At 46.1% G+C, this 20,559-nt stretch overlaps 1 protein-coding gene and 1 long non-coding RNA gene across 4 annotated transcripts in view; one reads left to right on the top strand and one right to left on the bottom strand.

Moving 5' to 3' along the window:
- Positions 1-11,548, bottom strand: part of SEMA5A (semaphorin 5A) — a 447,525-nt gene extending 435,977 nt beyond the window's left edge. Inside the window, exon 1 of one of the 3 annotated variants that reach the window (XM_079145300.1) lies at positions 11,416-11,548. The gene's annotated coding sequence lies outside the window, so the exon portion shown is untranslated. Of the gene's footprint in view, positions 1-9,991; positions 10,016-11,162; positions 11,302-11,415 lie in introns of those variants that run through there. The other 2 variants (XM_079145298.1, XM_079145299.1) reach the window with 2 other exon arrangements.
- A 518-nt stretch (positions 11,549-12,066) lies between these two features.
- On the top strand, positions 12,067-17,487 carry LOC306664442. The gene is made up of 3 exons (XR_013764709.1): positions 12,067-12,339; positions 14,508-14,662; positions 14,867-17,487. It is a non-coding gene; the product is annotated as an uncharacterized lncRNA (long non-coding RNA).
- Positions 17,488-20,559: the final 3,072 nt, after the last annotated feature.

The raw sequence follows: 20,559 nt of genomic DNA, 5'->3' as shown, positions 1-20,559 counted from the left end.
AGGAGACACACTGAGGTTTCCTGGAAGATCAGCATGGCACAAAGGGTCATGCAGGTCAGAGAGGAAAGTTGGTTGGGACTTCTCTTTCCCACATGCACCCCAAAGCCTCTGCTACTTCCCTTCATCGGCCAAAACCTACACACCAAATGAGCCCATGGTGTTGATATTTGGAGCATGTGAGTTTGTTACAATTTCTACATATGAGACAACAATCCCTTTAAAAGCTCGTGAACATTGGGAGATGCCCCTCTTCCCCATCGACACCCTGGGGTAAGTTAGTGTTTGTTCTCTCTTCCTCGCGTTGGGTAAGTCAACTTTCCCTCTTGTCATGGACCAAGTTCAGAACATTAATTTCCTTGAACTACCTTAATAAACAATCCATCCATAGATACTCTGATGTCTTCCAGGACCATAGAGAACACTGACCACTGTCCTAACTCACCCAGTTTATAGCTTCAGAAACTGAAGTCAAGCATTTACACTTTCCCATGTTTTAGATGTGGTTTGTCCCCCAGCATTCACAAGTTGGAAGCTTTGTCCTCAGTGTGGTGACATTGAGGTGTCAGACCTTTGAGGGGTGGGCCCTACTGCAAGGATGCTACTGGCCCCTGACATGGCTCTGTTTCCTGCCACACCACGAGATCACTTTCTCTCCCTCCTGCCAAGAGGTTTCACCAGAGTCAGACTATAGCAGTGCCATGCCTTAGAAGCTTCAGAACTATGAACTGAACTTCTCTACTTTATAAAGTTGCCCAGTCTCTCGTATTCAATACAGTAGTGGAAACTCTGTGGAGAGCTGGAAAGTGACTTGTCTGCAGATTCTTGGATCAGGGATGAGTGAGGTGTGGATCATTGAAAGGCCTTTCTGCTGCTCCCATCTCTCAGCCGTATCCCGTAAGATCCCCTCTGTGAGCACTTAGCAGGCTTTCCTCCGTACCAAAATAAACCTCCAGGAGATGGAAACTCAGCAGGTGGGCCTGGAGAAATTGCTCAAAGTTAAATAACATTTGCAGGCGTAAGCTTTCAAGTGAATGAATCTTTGCGATTCTTGCTTGCCAGCTTGCAGTTTCCTGAAAGATTTCTTTTCACAAGCTGGTGATGGGACCTAGGAATTCCATCACTGCTGGCAGACAGAAAGTAAATTTGGCTCCAGGCCTGACTCCGGAGTCGGCTTGGAAAGCTGCAACCACCAAAATACGCTGCCTGGACTTGCAGGGCTCCATTCAGGGCCCTCCTCCCAGACCCCTGCCTGCACCCCACCACACACCCAGGGCGACAATGCTAGGTGTAGAAAACATTGGAAGAACCCTGGCTTAAGGGACACAACGGAAGAAAACATGGGGTGGAAGGTAGACCTGGAAATACTTTCAACTCAGGTCTTCTTACCTGCCCAGCATCACCTTCCTTTCCTGAGCCAAGGAAGTGAAAGAGGTGACAGGAGGAGGGGAGCCCTGGGGCTCGGACTCCCCCAGCAGGAAGCTGGACGTGAGAATGGAGAAAGTTCTGCTGCCCCACAGCAGAGAGAGGGCCGCCCCCAGGGGCACTGGCTCTGGAGCAGCAGCCAGCATGGTGCTTGTGTGGGAGGAGACTAAACAGCCACGGCCTTCCTGCCAGGCTCACAGGGACCCCGACAAGCTCTGGCCTCTCTGATTCAACACAAAGCAGTCCAGGAACAGGACCGCCAGCAGAAGAACACGCTGGCCCTGCTCCCTGTGGATTCAACGGCAGCTTGGGAACCCACAGCAAAGGAGCCAGACACTGCAGATGCCAGACGGGGTCAGACACGGGCACAGACCTGAGATGCCCCTCTACCTGGGGGAGGCAGAGAGGACGGCTCGGCTCAGACTTTCTGATGACCGAAGAGAATAATTAAAAGACTTCAGGATTAGCAGAGAAACTGCCCAGAGGAGGAGGCGTTGAAAAGGAGGCACAAAAAGAGAACCCGCCCCATAGAAAGGTAAAGTCATGAAAAGATACTTGGGAAACAGCCCTGTCAAAAAGGATAAAAAGCATCAATCCAGAATTCTCCTCTCCAGCCCAGACATCTGCTTACCTTGATGCAGACAAGGAGTAATAGCTGGGTACTACACCCCTTACTCTGTCAGACATAATTTTTCTTTTATATTTATAGCCTGGGAATGTTTGACAGAAATAAATAAATGTCTACCTTTAACTCTTGGCTCTAACTCTTTTTTTTTTTTTTTTTTTTTTGGCACCAGGGATTAAACCACTCAACCACTGAACCATATTCCCAACTCTTTATTTGCATTTTATTTAGAGACAGGGTCTCACTGAGTTGCTTAGGGCCTCACTGAGTTGCTGAGGCTGGCTTTGAACTTGCGATCTTCCTTTCTTGGCCTCCGGAATCTCTGGGATTACAGGCATGTGCCACTGTGCCCACCTGTTGACTGGTAAGTATACTCCACTTTTAAAACTTCAGGACAAAGACAGGAGAAAAGGGGGTGCCCACCAATATAAGGGCTGAACACACCTTCTGAGGCTGCAAAGCAAACAGATGTCCAAGGTCACCTCCCAGAATAAAGCTACTATCCTATACATCTTAGAGAGTCCAAAATCAATACCTTGGGCAAACATTGGAGTGTTTATCAGAAAATTAAATGGCTAGAAAAACGTAAAAAGCATCGACAGTAATGATCTGCTGCACTCTGTCCACTCGGGACCATGTCCTCTTCCAGTCCTGCACTGAACATGACCTGTGACATCAGCCACCATCAGTTCAGCCATCCAAACCACTACAGCTCAACCACTGCCTACAGGAGAGTCTAACACGAGGGAAACCGTCTCATTTTCTCACTCTCTTTCAAAACCCAACATCTGTCCTGGTAACACAGAAATTACCCTCATCACAGAAACAGCCCATCTGTTTACTGGAAAGCACAGCTAGTTAGCTTTGAAATCTGGAGAACATTAGCTCATTGGAAATGAAAGAAAATAATCCCAAACCAGAAAAGAAGTACAGTATCTTACTGACCAACTGAGACCATTCAAAGTGGAATCAAAGCTGGAAACGCCCCCCACCCCTGCTCCTTTGCCATCTAAGAAACAGGAGGAAACATATGCAAATTCCTAAATAACTCCTTACTGCTCGCACAGGTGAGCAATAATTTAGAAGCACTGATAGAGAAACATGGTCACTTTATAAACACTACTCTTGATGTGCTTCTAGGCTGGGTGGCTTGTGGGAGGCAAATTCAGAAGGAGCCAGTCAGAAATTACTCTGGTAAGAAGTCAATAAAACTCCTGCACTCGGATTTAAAACTCCTGCACTCGGATTTAAAACTCTATCAATCTCAATTTGGTCCTACAAGGACCAAAGAAAGGAGGCTTCGTGAAAACACTTGCCTGAAACGTCACAGGGCAGGTTTAAAAGAATCCCTTCCTAGCAAGGCCATGTGGATGGACTCTGAGGTCCGGCCAGCCTGGGCCAGAGCCCCAAAGCCACGCAGGGCATTTCTGGAGCACGGGCTGCTGGTGCCAAAGTAAACACGCCCACGAAAAGTCACCATGTGGAAGCCAACTGGTGTGGGGACAGCAAGGTGCCCCTGGGAGACAGAGCGAGCTCGGTGGCAGGAGGTAGAGAGGCTTCTCAGGCACTCAGCAGATGGAAGTCGCAATAAACAAGAGGGGCGCGCTAAAGACACCTCCACCCAGAGACAGCCCAGAGCCACAGCGGCAGGCGGCAGGCCAGGCCCCACACGCCACCCACTGCCTACTTTCAGGTTTGGCGCTTCAGCTGCAAAACATGACAAGCAGAAGAGAGAGCCAGAAGTGATTCTGTAGCACTTCCCTAGGGGACAAAAAGCACACTCACCTTTCGCACTCAGTTGGGGGCATTTAAAGGCTGGCACTCTGGGTGCACTGGGTCACTGGGTCTGGCTGTTAGAAGTTACCTGCCCGGCCCACTGAAGCAAATGCTGTGCCCAGAAAGCCTTCGGGAGCACAGGGCAGCCACTGCAACTGGCCCCCACCAAGGGGACAGTCCAATTAAACAGCAGAGCTACACCCTGGGGACTCCCCATCTTGTGGCTCTGTTGAGACCAGGAGATTGGGGTTGCCACCCGTCCCCCTGAGCTGTGCCTATATAACAATGGCAGTCTCAGGAAAGGAGGGCGTCTGAGGAACCACCAGGAGTCATTGGTCTACCAAACTGGGAGCGGCCTCAGCGGCTGATAGTTTAATTGATTGGCTTATTGTGATTCTGTGGTTTCATCCGAAAACAGCCTGGGTTTGCCTGTGCTCCTGACAGAGGCACAGCCCCGTGCACTTCCTAAAAGGCAGTGCCTCCACATCAGAGAAGTGGTCCCTCTCGTCTCAGGGCCAGCGGCTGTGACACTATGCTCTGTAAAGCCAATGGAAACAGAATTCCCGGGAAGCACAGCAGGATTTGTGTTTGGGCCACTAGAGGTTTAATTTATTCCAACTCTAGAGATTCTGTCCCAGATTGTCTTTTTTTTTTTTTTTTTAACCAGCTCTATTGAAGTATAAATAACACACCATAAAATGTACTCATTGTAAGTGTACGATTCAGTGATTTTCAGTAAATTGACAAAGGCATGCTACTATCTCCACAATCTAGTCTTAGACATCCCCACCATCCCCAATAGTTCCTGCCTGTCCATCTGTACCACTTCCAGTTCCCACCGCTAGCCCAAGGCAACTACTTGTTTGCTTTCCATCTTGGATTTGCCTTTTCTGGAACTTTCCACAAAGGAAATTTGTAATACGTAGTCTTTTGTAGCTGGCTTCTTTCACTTAGCATGATTTTTAAGGTTCACACATATTACCACATATATCAAGAGTTTGCTTGTTTTTCTGCTGAGTAGCAGCTTCCTGTATATACACACCACAGTATGTTTATCCATTTACGTCTGAGCTCATTAAATCTACACATGCAATGAGGCTTACTGTCCTGATCTCAGAAAAAGAATAAGAAAGCTTGCACCTTTCTAAAATATTCTAGAATATCTAAAATCTGTAATGTGTGAAAATATGTAACAAGAATACAATTTGTTCCCTGGAATTTCTGTGGGTGGGTGGGGAGCTGTTTTAAATAAGTAAACAATGTCCCTGAATTTCAGTGTTTGAATGTTTTAGTACATAAAGTGTTTGTATGCTGATTTCCAAGTCAAGCAAGGTCATCAATGCATTTCACAGGCATCTACTTATTGTGCAATGAGCAAATGTGAAGCACATGGTCTCCCCACCTCCAGCCTTCAAATGCATTTGTATTTCAAGACTCTGCTAACAAGTTAAACTGAAGATATTTGAAACATTTGTCTCCATACGAAGAATATAAATAGTGCTTATCATCCATGCTTTGCAGCAGAAAAGTCTGTTTAAGCCCAGTCCTGTACCAAGGCCCTTCTATTGAAGCCCATGCTGCACATGGAGTTCAGAAGGGCATTCGCTCCTCTGGTAAGGCCTTGTGCATGCCAGCCACTGTCCTGGGCCCTGGAGGACCACGGCCATGAGCAAGGGTCTCAACTGTCTCCTTCGCTGACCTTCTCTAGTGGTGAAAGGCTTGAAGAATAAACACAATGTGTGGGGCAGTATTGTGCAAGGATGGGGAACAGCCCAGCACAGGAGTGAACGAAGAGGGGGTGTGCTTTCAGATAATGCCATTGGAGACTCCTCTCCTAAGAGTGGATGCTGGACCCTCCTGGGAAAGTGGGAACAAAGCACCAAGAACAGGCAGCAAGAAAGGAGGTGGAAGGACAAAGGGACAGTGGCCACAGTGAAGTGGTCACACTCGACTCTTCCCATCTCCCAGCCCCAGGTACACCCCTACTCTTACCCCCACCCAACAAGCCCTTCCTTGCCACTGTGGGGCTCAGGCCTGAGGACCACCCTGAAGGTAAGCAGCAGAAATGAGACCAGCCGTGGCCCACCGGGGGCGGGCAGCCAGGCCTGCTCACTGGTCCCCCTCCACGTCCTAACCTGCAGCCCTGGCTTGTTCCCTCCACCCACTCTCTACCTCACAACCTCTAGTGGTGTGTTCTGTTCCTTCCCAAGGCCCCGCCTTGGTGACCAAACACCTGGCCCCTGGCGGAGAATTCCTCCCCACTCGCATCTCCACCTCCGCTTGCCACCTGCTCGAGGGGCAGAAATTCCGAGAGCCACAAACCAACGTGCGTGTGAGATTCTGACATGCCCTGGCTCCCCGCCACCTCAAAGTCCATCTGGATGGTCCAGCAGCTCTGTGCAGGGTCCCCCCAGAGCTGCCACCAGACTCTGTGAGTCACACAGGGATGATGATGTCACTGTTCCCACCCACACCACCCATTTCCAGCTGCCGCGAATCCATCTAGCACTGCTGACATCTCTCCAGCACAGTAGGCAAGTCGTTCCCTCCGCATCCCTCTCCTGCCAGTGGCCTCTAAGTCACCAGGGAGGCTTCTCCCTCTGCCCGGTCCAACAAGGGAGAGTCTCCATTAAACCATGGGTTTGGGGCAATTCCTCTACCCATCTTTCCTACAACCCTAACTTTGTAAAGTTCATTCACAGCTAGAATAGACAAGGATTCAAATGACATCTTAGAATCAAGACCTCATTTAGTATGTATTTATATGCCAACAAGCCTGAATAATGGTTTGATTATCATATTTGCTGGACAAAGGATTAACATCCAGAGCAATTTTGGTTTTGTTTGGTTTCATGTCACCAGTTACAAACAACACTCTCAGCTTTACAATCAGTTAAGTTTCATAGCAAATTTAAGTTCTGGTCCTATAAAAGTAATCAGAGAAGCCAGCTGTGTTTCTAAAATCCGAGTGGTTACAGGAGGCCGGACCACAAATGTCTCCAGTCTCCAACGTGGTCTTCCTCCACAGCAAGTGTGGGGAGCTGCATCCCTGGGACTGAAACAGCTCTTGGAGCCCTCCACCATCTCCATTTGGGCTTTGGTTTGTGTCTGTTTTCGTTCTACAGAAAGGGAAGTTCTTCATTCGGAGTTGTATTTGGTGTCAGCCTGTGATTCAGAAGAATAGGAGTTTCAGCTAAGTGCTATCCATTTTATGATTCTGCAGACAAATCACAGGAAACTTCTTAGAATTATTTTTTTATTTTCTGTTTTCTCCCCCTGGGTACATCACATATCACTGCAAACACTCGGTGCCTCTGCACAGACTGCAAGTGGCTCTATTTCCTGTGAGCAAGCTGTCCTTGGGTCCTGATTGTCACTTGCCTGTATCTTATTTATCTCACATCTCAGCAAATACGGTATTACTTCCCCAATAGAGAAGATTTGCGATAGCATCGCTTTTCTGGTTATTTATCATACATATCTGTAATTGAATTACCTATTGCAGTAATGGGATTTACTCTCAAACATACATAAAATTGCAACATAAAATAAAATTGTTCCAGTGTGTGTGTGTGTCCTCATCGTTCTGCATGAACTCTAGGTCAGCCAATTTCACAGAAATACAGTGACAAATAATGAATGAAAGATGGGAAGATAAAAGATTAGTGGGTTCACAGATGAAAATAAAAGAAATGCATCCTCTAAGAAATGTATTCTTTTAACACGTTTCTTCCAATACTAATCAGGAAGACAATTCTAGTACATGTGGAGGAAAAAAGTAGAAACGGAGTGATTTTACACTTTCCAAATGCACAGTAAATACTATGAAATGTGTTTTAGAACTTAGGAAAGGGAAAGAGGATTTGCTCTTGTCAAACGAAACATACTCTTGGACAAAAAATGAAGGAAAAGAAAGAAGATGACAGTGACTCCTTTGGGAAAATGCTCTGGCTTTTTTGAGCTCACTGTTAACAGTTTCTAATATCCTGCCCCTGGTGACACGCGACTTGTCTTTGCAGGTGCCTGGCTTTTAAAAACCCTGTGAAGTGGACAGCCAGGTTTCCTAAGTTCTGGGATATTTCTGATGGCAAAAATCGACTGTATCAACACCAGTATGTTAAAGCAGTGTCTTCTTTTGAAAGTCGATTTGCTTTCATCTGTTTGGTTTAAATTCTGAATCACTCAAAGTGAAAAGTTTATGTGTATTCTAGCTTACTTTATTTTATTCTTCTTTTTTCATGATTGGAAATTAATTTTGTGCTTCTAGATAGCCAGTATCTGAAAAATTCTTCAAAGAGATAAGCGATAACATTTCCCAAACATATCACCAGCTACTCCATTAAAGAGCTGGTCCTCACCTGTTGAATTGATCGCCATGATGCTACCAATCTGCAAGAATCAGAAACAGCAGATTGCCCCCTAGCTATGACAGATAATTTCTGCAGGGCAGCAGAGTGATAAAAATCAGGAATTTTCAACCAGACTTCTGTATCTTAATTTAGAAACTTTGCTGGAGCATATGTGAAAATGTCTATTTTGTCAACAAGAGTACTCAGAGAGCACACACAACTCACATGGCTCATTTGAGGATTCAAGAACCAGTTAACTTTCTCAGTATGAATTTGCAAACAGATGCAGGTGGGAAGAAATGTACAAGCTCCCTATTAGACACTTAGCACTTTGTTGTAACTCAATTTGTAAGACACTGCAATTTACATTTTAAACATTATTGAATACTAAACATAAAAACTTGACACCTTGGTATTATAATTATATCCTAAGCAATTTGTCTGGGTAACCATAGCAACAATTTCAGAAACATTTTAAATTTTTTTTAATTGGTATAATTTTAGAAACAAGAATTATAAAGGATTTAATGCAGGATGTAGGAATGCTTTTCTCAAATAGTTGTGCCTGTACTATTACAAAAATGGATTACTTGACTGGCATTTATTACAAAATAATTAACCATATGATTTGTAGTCCAAACCTCTTTCTTGGGATTAGTGTCTGACCTTTGTGAAGTCTGGAGTTCTTGATCACTTATTTACTTAACAGAAGGCCTTTTTATCTTTGGCTGGATATTCATCAAAGTTCTACCCTCCCCTCCTCCACTTTCCTGTGCGTCCATCAGAGGCAAAGCCTCATTTCAATGACTTTATGAGAAGAAAAACAAGGACATTTGGAATCCTTATAAACAGTCCCCACGTTAATTAAAACCACGCAATTGTTCAGATAGGCAGGTCTCCCGACATCAGGGACGGCTGAGAGTCCCCGAGGCACTGGCATCCACAAGAGGGAGGAAGGCTTGTTGGTTTTAACATTTGTTCCCCAGCAAGACACTAAAAGAGACTCTACAGTCAAATTTTTTGTAGTAAATCTATGAACGGGGCTTCAGAAGGCCCAGGAACCCTCTAAAACATATGCAAAAACTTGCAAGAATGTGCTTATATTCGTTTTAGTCTCATCATCAACAAGTTTTAACAGCCACTGCACTGGGTTTCTATTTCCTCTGCTCTAGACATGGTGAAGAAATCATTTGAAAACAGCAGTGAAGAACACAGATTTATTTTTACCAAATTCTGAATATCTCAAAAACTTCCTTTGGACAGAGACAAGCTTTCCCACCCAGGAGACCAAAGATGGCTCACAGCAGGGTCTTGCAGCTGTCTTTCATTAAAGCACTAACTAAGCTAGAGCAATTCGTAAAAGGCAAAAAATGATTAGCATGATCCATCTACTTCCTATCAAAAAACTAGGTGTCAGCTACAAAAACATGTAAAGTAGGTACCAGTTCGTCAACGCCATAGTCCTGTTGGGTATACAGACATTGTGTTCACAAGCAGCACCAGGGATGAACTGCTATCTCAAAAGTTTTTACAAGAAACAAACTCAAGTGGCCCAGTGGGACTGCTTTCCCATGTCAAACAAGATGAAGAAAGCAATCTGGGGGGGAATCCTTGTTTCACTGGGGGTAAACACAGTCACCAATAAGAAAAGTTACTTTAGTTTTACACCCCTAAGGTATTATCTGCTTTAGCTGAAGTTTGTCAACAAAAGAAAGCATGATAAACTTCACCCTCTCTTAAATAAGGAAAATGGAATTAATTAGGATTAATTAATCTAATTAGGTATTGAAAAATATTTTCTATTAAAGTCTAGTTTTGCCTTTCTGCATCTCCTCATGAAAGGCTCTGTAATTAATAACACATCTGCTGTTCCCGAACTCCACCGGTCCGACAGAGCTCTTCTGGGTAAGCTGTGACACACAATTGTTTTTCTTAAAAATGAGCTGCAACAATTGTTTGTGACTCCTGGTATTTAATGTGCTGGCAAAGAGTAGAACTTTATGTCAGTATTAAACGTGACTCCAAATATCTCCAATTTCTATTTCTTTCTGGATAAATACAATAGTCACAAGGAGAAAGATGTGCAGACAAGAGTTTGCATGAATACATTTATCCCTGCAAGAGACCTTTCTAGTTACAAGACTTGTGTTCGCCTGTCTTTCCTAACAAGACAGAAAGCTCTCTGTGGTCAGAAGACCAGCTCCTTCTACCCTCTGCCTCCGCCACGAAATTACTGCAAGGACTGCCTAGAACCCCCCACCCACTCACCCAGGACAGAGCGACTGCCTGTAGCATCCATCCTCTCGTCCTCTCGAGTGCTCGCTCTCAGCGCCCCCTGCCGGGGGTCCCCGGGACGCCGCAAGAGCTGGAAAGTTAAATCCCAACTCTGGGCAGCCGCATCCAGGTACAAAGCGACCAGGGGACTAGGACGTGAAACGAGCTTCCCGCCAAAGCCCGGGGAATCAGGATCTTATCGCGCTAGGCCCAGCATTGAGCGCCACGGGTGTGCCTTGGGGAATCACTTCTCGGCCTCAGTTCACATCTTAGAAGGAACATTTCCCTCCGGGGCTAGGAACCAGGGTATGTTAAATCCGTGGAGCGGTAGAGAGATCCGCAGAAAGGGGCTCGCCTAGTTGCAGCCCACCTGGCAGGCGCTTCTCCAGGCCTCTGCATCTCCGCCTTAGTCACCCTCATTCCCCAAAGAGCTTGGCAGAATTGCGCCCGAGTCCCATTGCCTCCCGGTTTCGCGCGCGCGCCGCAAAGCCCAAGAAACCAGATCAGGAAACCGTGCACAAGCCGGCTGGACTGCTGCGAGGTGGCAGCTCCGGGACCGCGAAGCCGCGGCCGCGGGGCCCCGGGCTCCCGACAATACGAGCCCGGCCGCGCGCCGGGTGCGCGCAGCCCTCCGCTGCGCACCTTTCGGAGGTGCAGAGCAGCGGTCCAGTCTCGCCCACAGCCGGCTAGCCCACCACTTTACTCCCGCTCCTTACCTCCGCACTCTCAGACCTCGGCAAAGGCGACAGCACAAACTTCGAGCCGTGCACTAGCTCAACTGTGGGCGCCCCCGCACTGATGGTGGTCCTATTCCAGTGCGCGCAGCTACCAGGCTGTCCCCGCCCAGGTGCCTGCAGATCGACCCTATCCGAGATCTACACCACCCACTAGCCAAATGCTGCTGTCCTCGGGTCCCGGCCAGAGGCTCAGTCCACCGCCACGCGGGGATCAGGCAGGGAGCTCGCTCACCAGGTGCGGGGCGCGCTCCTCTTGCCAGTCATCAGCGCCCTGAGGCCCGGAGCGGCTCCTCTTCAGCACCGTGCGAGAGAAGTCCAGGCAGCAGCAGCCACTGCTCCCTACCACTTCCCAAAGTCGCCCCCTACTCGTTGCACGCCAGGCTGGGGACCCGCTCGACCCCAAGGAGCACAGAGTTCTCGGGCGCGGGGTTGGCCTGCGGGTGGGCAAGTTCGCACCCGGCGGAGACGACGAACGAGGGGGCAAAGTGGGGTGCCCCAGCTAGCTCCGCTACGGGTGGGAGCAGGGAGCGCCCCGAGACCGGCCGCACTGGCCCGGGCGCCCCCGCGCAGAATGAGTGGAAGGCTGTGGCCGCCGCGGGGCAGGGACCGCGGGCAGCCAGAGGCTGCGGAGCCCACCCGCGGCTGGAGGGCAGCGCGCGGGAGCGGGCGCAGCGAGAGCAGCCGCCGCCGGCGCCGCCTTCCCGGCGAGTAGAGCCGCGCAGGGTGCGCGGGCAGGGAGCGCGGGCCTGGAGCGCGGGGCCGCTTCGCCCCGCCCCCGCCCCGCCCCGCCCCGCCCCGCCCCGCGCCGCGCCTCCTCCTTCCCCTCCCTGCCGGAGTGAAACCCGAGCGCCCCACCCCGCGCCTGACCTCCGGGCCCCGCCTTCGGCCCCGCCCCTTCCCGGGTGAGACCCCTTAGAGCCGCGAGCGCCCCACTGCACCCCAGGAGTTCACGCCTGCCTCCCAAGTGTAAGTGCTCCCGAGCGCTGACTTTTCGAGAACTCCTGGCCCGGCCTCGCCGAGACCTTCCGTGGCTCCGCCGCCCCTGTCCCGTCCCTCAGACGTGGCTGCACCGCGGGATGGGCAGTATAAAGGGCCGGAGGCAGAGCGGGCCGAGACCTGAGACGTGGCGCGGCCGCCCTACCCGTCTAGGCTCCAGGTACGTAGCGTCCCTTGCCGAGTTCTGTGCAGAGGGTGGGCGGGAGCCCTCCGGTCCTCTCGGACTCGGAGTTTGTGATTTTGTTCTTCGGTGACATCCTCGTACGTGCTGAGCAGGAAACTCCTTAAAGAAGACTGGGAGAGTCGCCCGGGTTCTTGAAGGAGCAATTTGGGGGTGAGGCTCCCACCTAGTTCAGGCCGCTTTCAGAGGGATTAAGCCAGGGAAATATACACATCTGCCGAACCAGGGAAGCAGATCAAGAGGTCACCAAGTAGCCACGCTGAGCTTTAGGAGAGAACGCCACTTAGACGAAAGTCACCTATTCCGATTCTGGAGCAAACAGTCCCTGTTGCACTTTTACGAGACGTTTGGGCCTTGCTGATTAAGCACTCGGATGAGAAGTTTATAAGAGGAAAACAAAGTACCTTTGAAGACTTCTGCAGTTTGATACTTTGTTGCAGTTCTACAGCTTTTAAGGAGAGGGGTCAGCTTCACTTGGTTTGAAACTGTAAAATGGACAAGTGTTAAAATTATCATGAGACAGTAAACCTTGGGTTCCCAGTCCTGAGTGGTCACATATAACCCTTTCCCTCAGTATGGGGGTGGGGGACAGTCTGCACTTTTTTATTTCCTTCCATCTGCTCCTCAGAGGGTGCTCCTGCCTTAGGAAACCCTCTCAGGAATGCCCCCTCTCAAACCACAGTAACAGAGGATGGCCCTGTGGCTCACGTTCATACAACCACTTTCAGAGCCATTGCCAGGTGGTTGATGGGTCAGGCAAATCCTGGGAAGGGTCCTGTGCATTGGTGGGATTCCATCCAGCTCATTCATGAACCGAAGGCGAATGGGTGGCCAGAATGTGTCAGAGCTCTCGCAGGACCAAGCAGATCCAAGCGGAGCACCGTAGGATATGAGTCGCCATCAGTTTGTCCTTATTTCCTACTACTATTCTAATGAACAACCTTAAACAGTTCTGAAGGCTTCCATGCAAGCCCATTCCATTCCAAATGCCCAGTGTCTCCAGCTGGCGATGGGGCTGCCTGGGTGCTTTAAGAGGTCGGGGAGGAAGTGTCAGTAGCTGGCGGCCTCTTGGGAAGCTGCTTCTCCCTGAGCTGTGCTTCTAGCCTGGTTGTGGCAGCTGCCAGCTTGGGCACTTGAGTGAACACCCTTTAGACTTCTCCCCTCTGCGCTTGAGGGTGGTGGAGGGGCACTGGCTGGTTCCAGGACACTGCCTCTCTTGCCTACGTGGCACAGAGGCCTAGGAGCCTCCCGCCTGCTTGGCAGCCGGCCAAGGTCTTCCTGGTTGCCTGTTGGAGGCTGGAGGGCCTCTGCTTTATGCCGAGCCCTGTGGCCCTCAGGTGGCCCGCAGGGTGAAGGAAGACCAAAATTAGGACCAATGTATTTAGCAGGCCCTTCCTTGCCTCTCAAGGTTGCAGTTGAAGGCAGCCAACACTTTAGTTCTTTTTTTAAGAAATAGAGTGTCTTAGCATGTAGAGCTAAGCTGTGGAAAGAGGGCTTATAACATAACATTTAATTTGGCAAATTAAGCAGTTCTTTGTGTACGTGGGGAGGGGGCTTCAATTTTGCTGTTTCCAGGCTGTACTGAACCATCCTTAAAAGATATGTATTTTAGTGATAATGAATTACAAATTGCTAATAAGCAGGGAAAGAAATTAAATCATAATTTAGAGTGCATTCTTGTCTTAAAATGAAATGAGTGTCAACCGAGGATTGCCTTTGACCTGGCTCTCTATAAAAATTATTTTAAAGTATACAGAGGTATTTCCTTTTTCTAAGTGAATTTCTTCTTCTTTTTCCTTTGAAAAAGGCTTGCTCACTGAAGAGCTACCCATGTTAAGCTGCTTCTCATCACATTGTACGACTAAGGGTAGTCATTGTAAAACAAAAACTCTTTAGTCCTCTTCAGAATAGAAATGTAGTCCTTCCTAATCTGCTTCAGGTGAACCATGCACATGAGGTCAATGAATGAGACGACCAAAGGGACAGACACATGGTGAAAATGATGAATTCTGGGGCACTGATTCATGTGATTTGAAAAACGCCATCCATTTCCTGATTCACCACGATCTCTACTCCGAAACGTGAAGCATCACTTGTGTCTCTGAACTAATCGGCCAATTTCGTCTTGTGTTTACATCCCTCTCTAGGGCTTGAATTTTGGCCATTAGGCTCAGTTGCCAGCCCAGAGCAGAGGAACAGGGTGGGGGCTGAAGAGAACATCACCTGGACCAGGCAGAGAGGCTGCTGTGGACCACTGGTGCCCATTAAGTGAAACCACGGTACTGGCGGTGTTTAAGATGTGGTAAGATAGTATTAAAATTCTTTAAAAAAATTAAAAAAAAAAAAAACTCAGTCCAAAAAGTGTGACCTCTTTTCATTTACATCCTAACTGAATCTTCCTAAAAATGTTGTAGGCAAGTGTTACAACTGTCATTCATGAGTTTCTCTTTTTATCCCTGGTTTCCTTTTGTTTTTTTGTTTTGTTTTGTTTTGTTTTGTTTTTTAGATCCATGGCATTTAAGAACAAAAAAAAAAAAAAGAAAAGAAAGAAAAAGAAAAAAAAAAACTTGATTATCTGAATTATCCCATCAATTATTTTTTTCTTAACATAGCTAGACATTGGTAAAAAAGAAGTGAAGTTTGATGACTCAGTAAGATTGCTGAGAGCTGGCTTTTTTCATGTACTATAAATTACTTGGAAGACTCATGACTGTGGCTACAGGTGACACTGTGATGTTCCCCAACGTTTTGACTGATGAAGAATCTGAAGATACGGAGATTTCCAGGAACCATCTGCCCCTACTACATTCTCTTGAGCTTTGCCAAGTTCCGTTTAGGGCTTTTTTGTCCCAAGAAGCACACACTGCCCTCCAAAGCAGAGCTCACTCTGTTGGTGGTTACCGGTGAGCACATCAATTCTATTTCTAAAGCAACAGTCCACACTCCTCAAAAGAAAGTGGCCGTGGCACGTATGAGAATGACCACAAACAGGCACGTTGCAAAATTGGGTTCCTGGTCCTTAACACTCTGCCAGTCTGCACTGGAGACTCCATCTGGTCCCTCTCTGACATCTGATTTCTACCCAGTTCTACTCATGGCTGCCTCACCCTTCCCAGGTAGAGGGATCTGCTCTGTAGTTGCTGGTTGTTACACAGAGGTTGATACAGAATAACCTGCCCTCACCATTCCAGGTGAGTTCTTCTCACCTGTGAGTTCTCTTGAATTCACTCCCCAGGTGAGAACCACATCCTGCTACCTCATGCCACATTCAAGGAAAAAGCCCAGTTAAGTCCAGTGGTCAAAGCAATGAACAGCTCAAGAACGTAAGCACCTGAGCACACATTCAGCAAGACACGCTCACTACCAGTTATGCGGGAAGTTTCAATAGCTGGGTTTTTTTTTGTTGTTGTTAGGGGAGTATATAGCCATCCTTAAAATTTCAGTAGGACATTGTATTTTACTTTAGCTATATACAGAAAACCAAAGTATTCTAAAAATCTGGAAATATTTTGTCTTATCTTTTGGGTTATATTTCTAGATATATTTTTCTAGCAACCCAATTTCCTTGAGATAAAATTGGTGTCCTCAAAACAGCCCAAGTTGTCTTTTATAAATATGGTGCAGGGAAAGGAAAAAATGCTAAGTTTAAAAGATTTTTTGGAATATCTACAGGAAATACAGATGGTTTGTGGCATGAAGATAAAGCATCCGTATGGTTTGCTGAGTTGAGTGTTATTTTCTGACATTGAGACTTGGATATATCTTAAGTGCCTACGAGCAAAGAATGGGTATGCCTTTTTAAAAAAGATATTTGACACTTATTAATCAATGTCCTCTGTATTCCTGTGTTTGAAGCTAGAGCTTTGAGAGGAAATAAGTACCTTTAGAAATGTATTTTCAAAAATAGTGGTCACCCTCCTCAGATTTAGAAGCACAAGTTCCTCTGACTTGGGAGATTAACTCATAATGACCTTGAATTCAATGAAAACAACATGTATGAAATTAAACCAAAATATCTTCAGAAGCAAATCAGTAGGAAGCAGGCCATCAGGGATCCTCAAGCCCTCTGTCAAATCTCATTTCAGACCCGCCTCTTCATACCCGTTATTACTTCCTTGATTCAGCATGTCAGCTTCTCTCATCCAAACACCAAGGCCTCCTGCAGGTCTCCCTGTCATCCTACTTATTCCCCAAACAGCAGCCTCCCATCACCACACGTGTCATCCTTCATACACTGATTTTATTTAAATTGCAAACTACCTGGCTTTCAAACAAGAACAAAGAACAAAACTTTCTTGCAGCTAGGTGAGACCATGGAACTTGGTTATGACTTAGATATGCAAGGTGGGTGGAGTGTTTTGGAAAGCGGTAACTAATGGGAATGATCTTTCCTGCCTTTCTTCCTGGAACTTGATTGTGATCGGTGAAATTCCATGCGCCCTCTTGGACTGCAAGGTGACCTTGAGGATGTAGGCCATGAGCCAATGATGATACGGTGAAAGGAACACGAGTCACTGCTGAAGCTGTGGCACCCCCATCTCGGTGCTGAGTGACTGCACCCCAGACTTTATGACATGAGAAGCTCTGCTCCCTGTGCTTTATGCCTCTTTGTTTCTGTTCTGTTTTTAGCATAAGAATGCAATTGCTGCTGCATAGACTGCAGAACAGCACAGAGGCCATCCCTGCCCTTCTCAGGGTTACTGGGGAAGGTAGATGTTAACTATGGATCTGACACCTACGTAATTGTAAGTCCTGATTAGTGCAAGGACAGAAAAATGGGGATATGGGTTAGACCAGTGACTCAGGAGAGATGTCACTGAAAAAGTGGCACTTGGGTTGACATTTGATAGAAGAGACCAATAAGAAGGTGGGGAGATGGGAAGTGAGTAGACTCCAGAGAAGAGTAGAAATACTGATTAACATTGGACTTTAATTCAAGCACACTTATTATAATAGCAAAGGCAGTGATCATAATTGCAAAAGAATAGCTATAGACAACTGTCTTAGGCCATTGCACACTACTATAAAAAAAAAAACCTTGAACTCGGTAATTCATAAACAATAGAAATTTACTTCTCATGGTTCTGGAGGCTAGGGAGTCTGCGATCCAGGTACCAAGAGGCTTAGAGGGGGGCTGGGGAGATAGCTCAGCTGGTAGAGTGCTTGCCTCGCAAGCACAAGGCCCTGAGTTTGATCCCCAGTACCGCAAAAAAAAAAAAAAAAAAGAGGCTCAGAGGGTGGTGAGGGCTTGGTCTGTGCTTCCGTGATGGCACCTCATTGCCACATCCTCTGGAGGGAACACTATGTCCTTATATGATGGACGAGATGGAAGGACAAGACAAGAGGGCCAGCTAGATCTCCCCGACCCTTTTATAAAGTCACTAATCCCACCCATGAGGACAGAGCCTCACACTAATCATCTTCTAAATACCCCAGCTCTTTTTACTGTTTCATTGATGATTAAGTTTTGACATAAAATTTAAAGGTAGTACTTTTAAATCATAGCATTCTGTCTCTGCACCCCCCAAATTCATGCCCCAAATTCATTCATTCTCATAGGCAAAATACACTCATTCTGTTCCAATAGCCACAAACTTGTTCTAACAAACTTTTAAGCCCAAAATCCCATCTAAATATCATCTATAGCAGGTATGGGTGAGACTCAAGGTAAGATTCATCCTGAGGCAAATCCCTCTCCAGCTGTGAGCCTATGAAATCAAGGTGTGGTCAGATCCCAACACACAGTGGTAGGACAGATAGAGGGCAAACATTCCCATTCCAAAAGGGACAAAAAAGCAAGAGAAAAGGAACAGCTGGCCCCTTGTAAGTCCCCATGCAGGTACACACTGTTAAACTCAGAGCTTGAGAAAAATCTTTGACAAACAATGGGTAGGGATTGGGTCTGTGAGGCGCCCGCAGCCCTGCCCACAGGTAGCTAGGTATCACACATGCGGCAGTTCTCCCAGGTTGCACACCAGCGCCTGCAGCTCTCCTAGGCTGGTGTTGCATGCTGTGACTCTGCTGCTCTAGGGTGTTGGGCAGCCCTGTCCCACAGGTCCACTGGGCACTACCTTAGTGGATCACAGCAGTCCTGCCCTGTGGCAGGTCTACATGGGCCCTGCTTCTCTAAGGTCTCCATACTTGTGCACTCTGTGCACCTGCTGAGTTGCACTGCAGAAACTTGGCCAAAGTTTGCCATTTGTCCCATCCACAAGGGCAGCCCAAGCCACTTCTGGATCCACTTGAACTGCAACTGGGACAGCTGAGGAGCACTGTGCTGGAAAGCAGGCAGCTAAGACTTGAGGCAGCCCTGAGGTCCCACAGAGACTGGGTCTCCTTAAAATCATTTTAAGGGCCTCATGGCCCTGCCACTCTAGGTCTGTGATAGGAGGGACATCTTTGAAAATGTCTAAAATGCCTTTGGAAGCATTCTCCCATGATCTTGACAAATAGCTTCTAATTGCCATATTCATTTCCTTACCAGATATTTGCTTGGTCTTACCCAGGTCTTCTCTCCTAAACATGTCTTTTTATGCTTTATAGCCTGGCCAAACTGAGACTTTTCTTAATCTTCAAGTTCTACTTTGCTTTTGATGATAAACTCCATCTTTACTTTTTTGTCTTTTTTCTTGTGTTTTACTGTAGGTAGTCAAAAGATATACTGCATTCTGAGCACTTTGCTTATGAATTTCTTCTGCCAACATCCTAATTGCCCTTAAATTCTGCCTTCCATGAAGCACTAGCACATGGGCACAATTCTGTCAAGTTTTTGCCCCTTCAGAACAGGGTTAGCCTTTCCTCCAGTTTCCAATAACTGATTCTTCATTCCTGTCTGAGACCTTATTAGAATGACCTTGATTGTCTGTTTCTACCAACATTCTGATTAGTTCAAAATACATCATGTACAACATACGTGATGAAGCCCTAAATACTTTTACCAGGAAAAAAACTTAAATAAGGTAAATGTCCAACTCAAAAAGTCAGAAAGAATAGCATGAAAGGAAGCAATGCAGTTAATATCACATATCATGAAATAGACTCTAAGGATACAATAGAAAGAATAACACAAAAGCTATTTTTAAAAAGATTAATAAAACAGAAAAACCTCTGTAATGTATATAAGTTCCTAGAAAAATATAACTTCATAAAACTACAGAAGCAATGACAAGGCACTCAGAAGTATAGTCACTAAAGAAACTGAATAGTAAATACCAGGTAAAACAGTTGTGGGTGGTTTTCTCAGAAATATTCAAGGTACAATTATTCCTTATTTTACAAAATGTTTTCCAGTGAATAGAAAAATCTTAGACCAAATTCAACATTCAAAAATGTTTTGCCATTAGAAAAAAATTCTAGTATAAATCATATCATCAACAGATTAAATAAAAATCATATGATCATTTTAATAGCTACAGAATATGCTTTGCTAACATTAAGCATGAATTTATCACTTAAAAAACCTCTTAACTGACTTAATTCACAATAAGGGTCACTAGGGAAGAATAGAGTTACTTTAGGTAGAGGGGAGTGAAGGGAGAGAAGGGGTATGGGGGTAGAAAGGATAGTAGAGTGAAACAGACATTGTTACCTCTTGTACATATATGACTGAATGACAGATGGGATCCTACAATATGTGCAATCAGAAAAATGAGAATTTACACTCCATTTATGTATGATTTATCAAAAAGCATAAATGCATTTTACTGTCATGTATAACTAATTAGAACAAATAAAAAATTAAAATTAAAAGAAAACAAAAAAAACGCTTAGCTAACTAGTTAATAGAAAGAAATTTACATAATTCAATAGACTATTTAGCAAAAACATCAACGAAAAACTTTGTATTTAATGGTGAAAACTTGAAGGTATTCAATTGAAAGAGAAGGTGCAGACAGACATCCTTCTTAGGGACACTTCTCTTTAATACTGGAAGAATGATTGAAAATGGAGAACTTTTTAATTGCAGGTGATACAATTATCTTTAATAAACACGCTTAGGAAAATAGACCAATCAACCATTAGAATAAAGAGTTCTGTAAGTTCTGAAAGACTTTCATGACAAATTTATAAAACTAAATTTATAACCTAAAGATGGCCTAATAAATTGATGTATTCTGTACTTATGTATGATTCGGAATATATTTCAAAGGCTCCCCAAATCTATCCTTTAAAATAATGCAGACCCAATCGAAACGTCGA

The sequence above is a fragment of the Sciurus vulgaris genome (assembly GCF_902686455.1).
Source record: "Sciurus vulgaris genome assembly, chromosome: 6".
NCBI classification, from domain to species: Eukaryota; Metazoa; Chordata; class Mammalia; order Rodentia; family Sciuridae; genus Sciurus; species Sciurus vulgaris.
The sequence above is the reverse complement of the archived record's forward strand: the minus strand, read 5'-3'. Positions and strand labels throughout refer to the sequence as shown.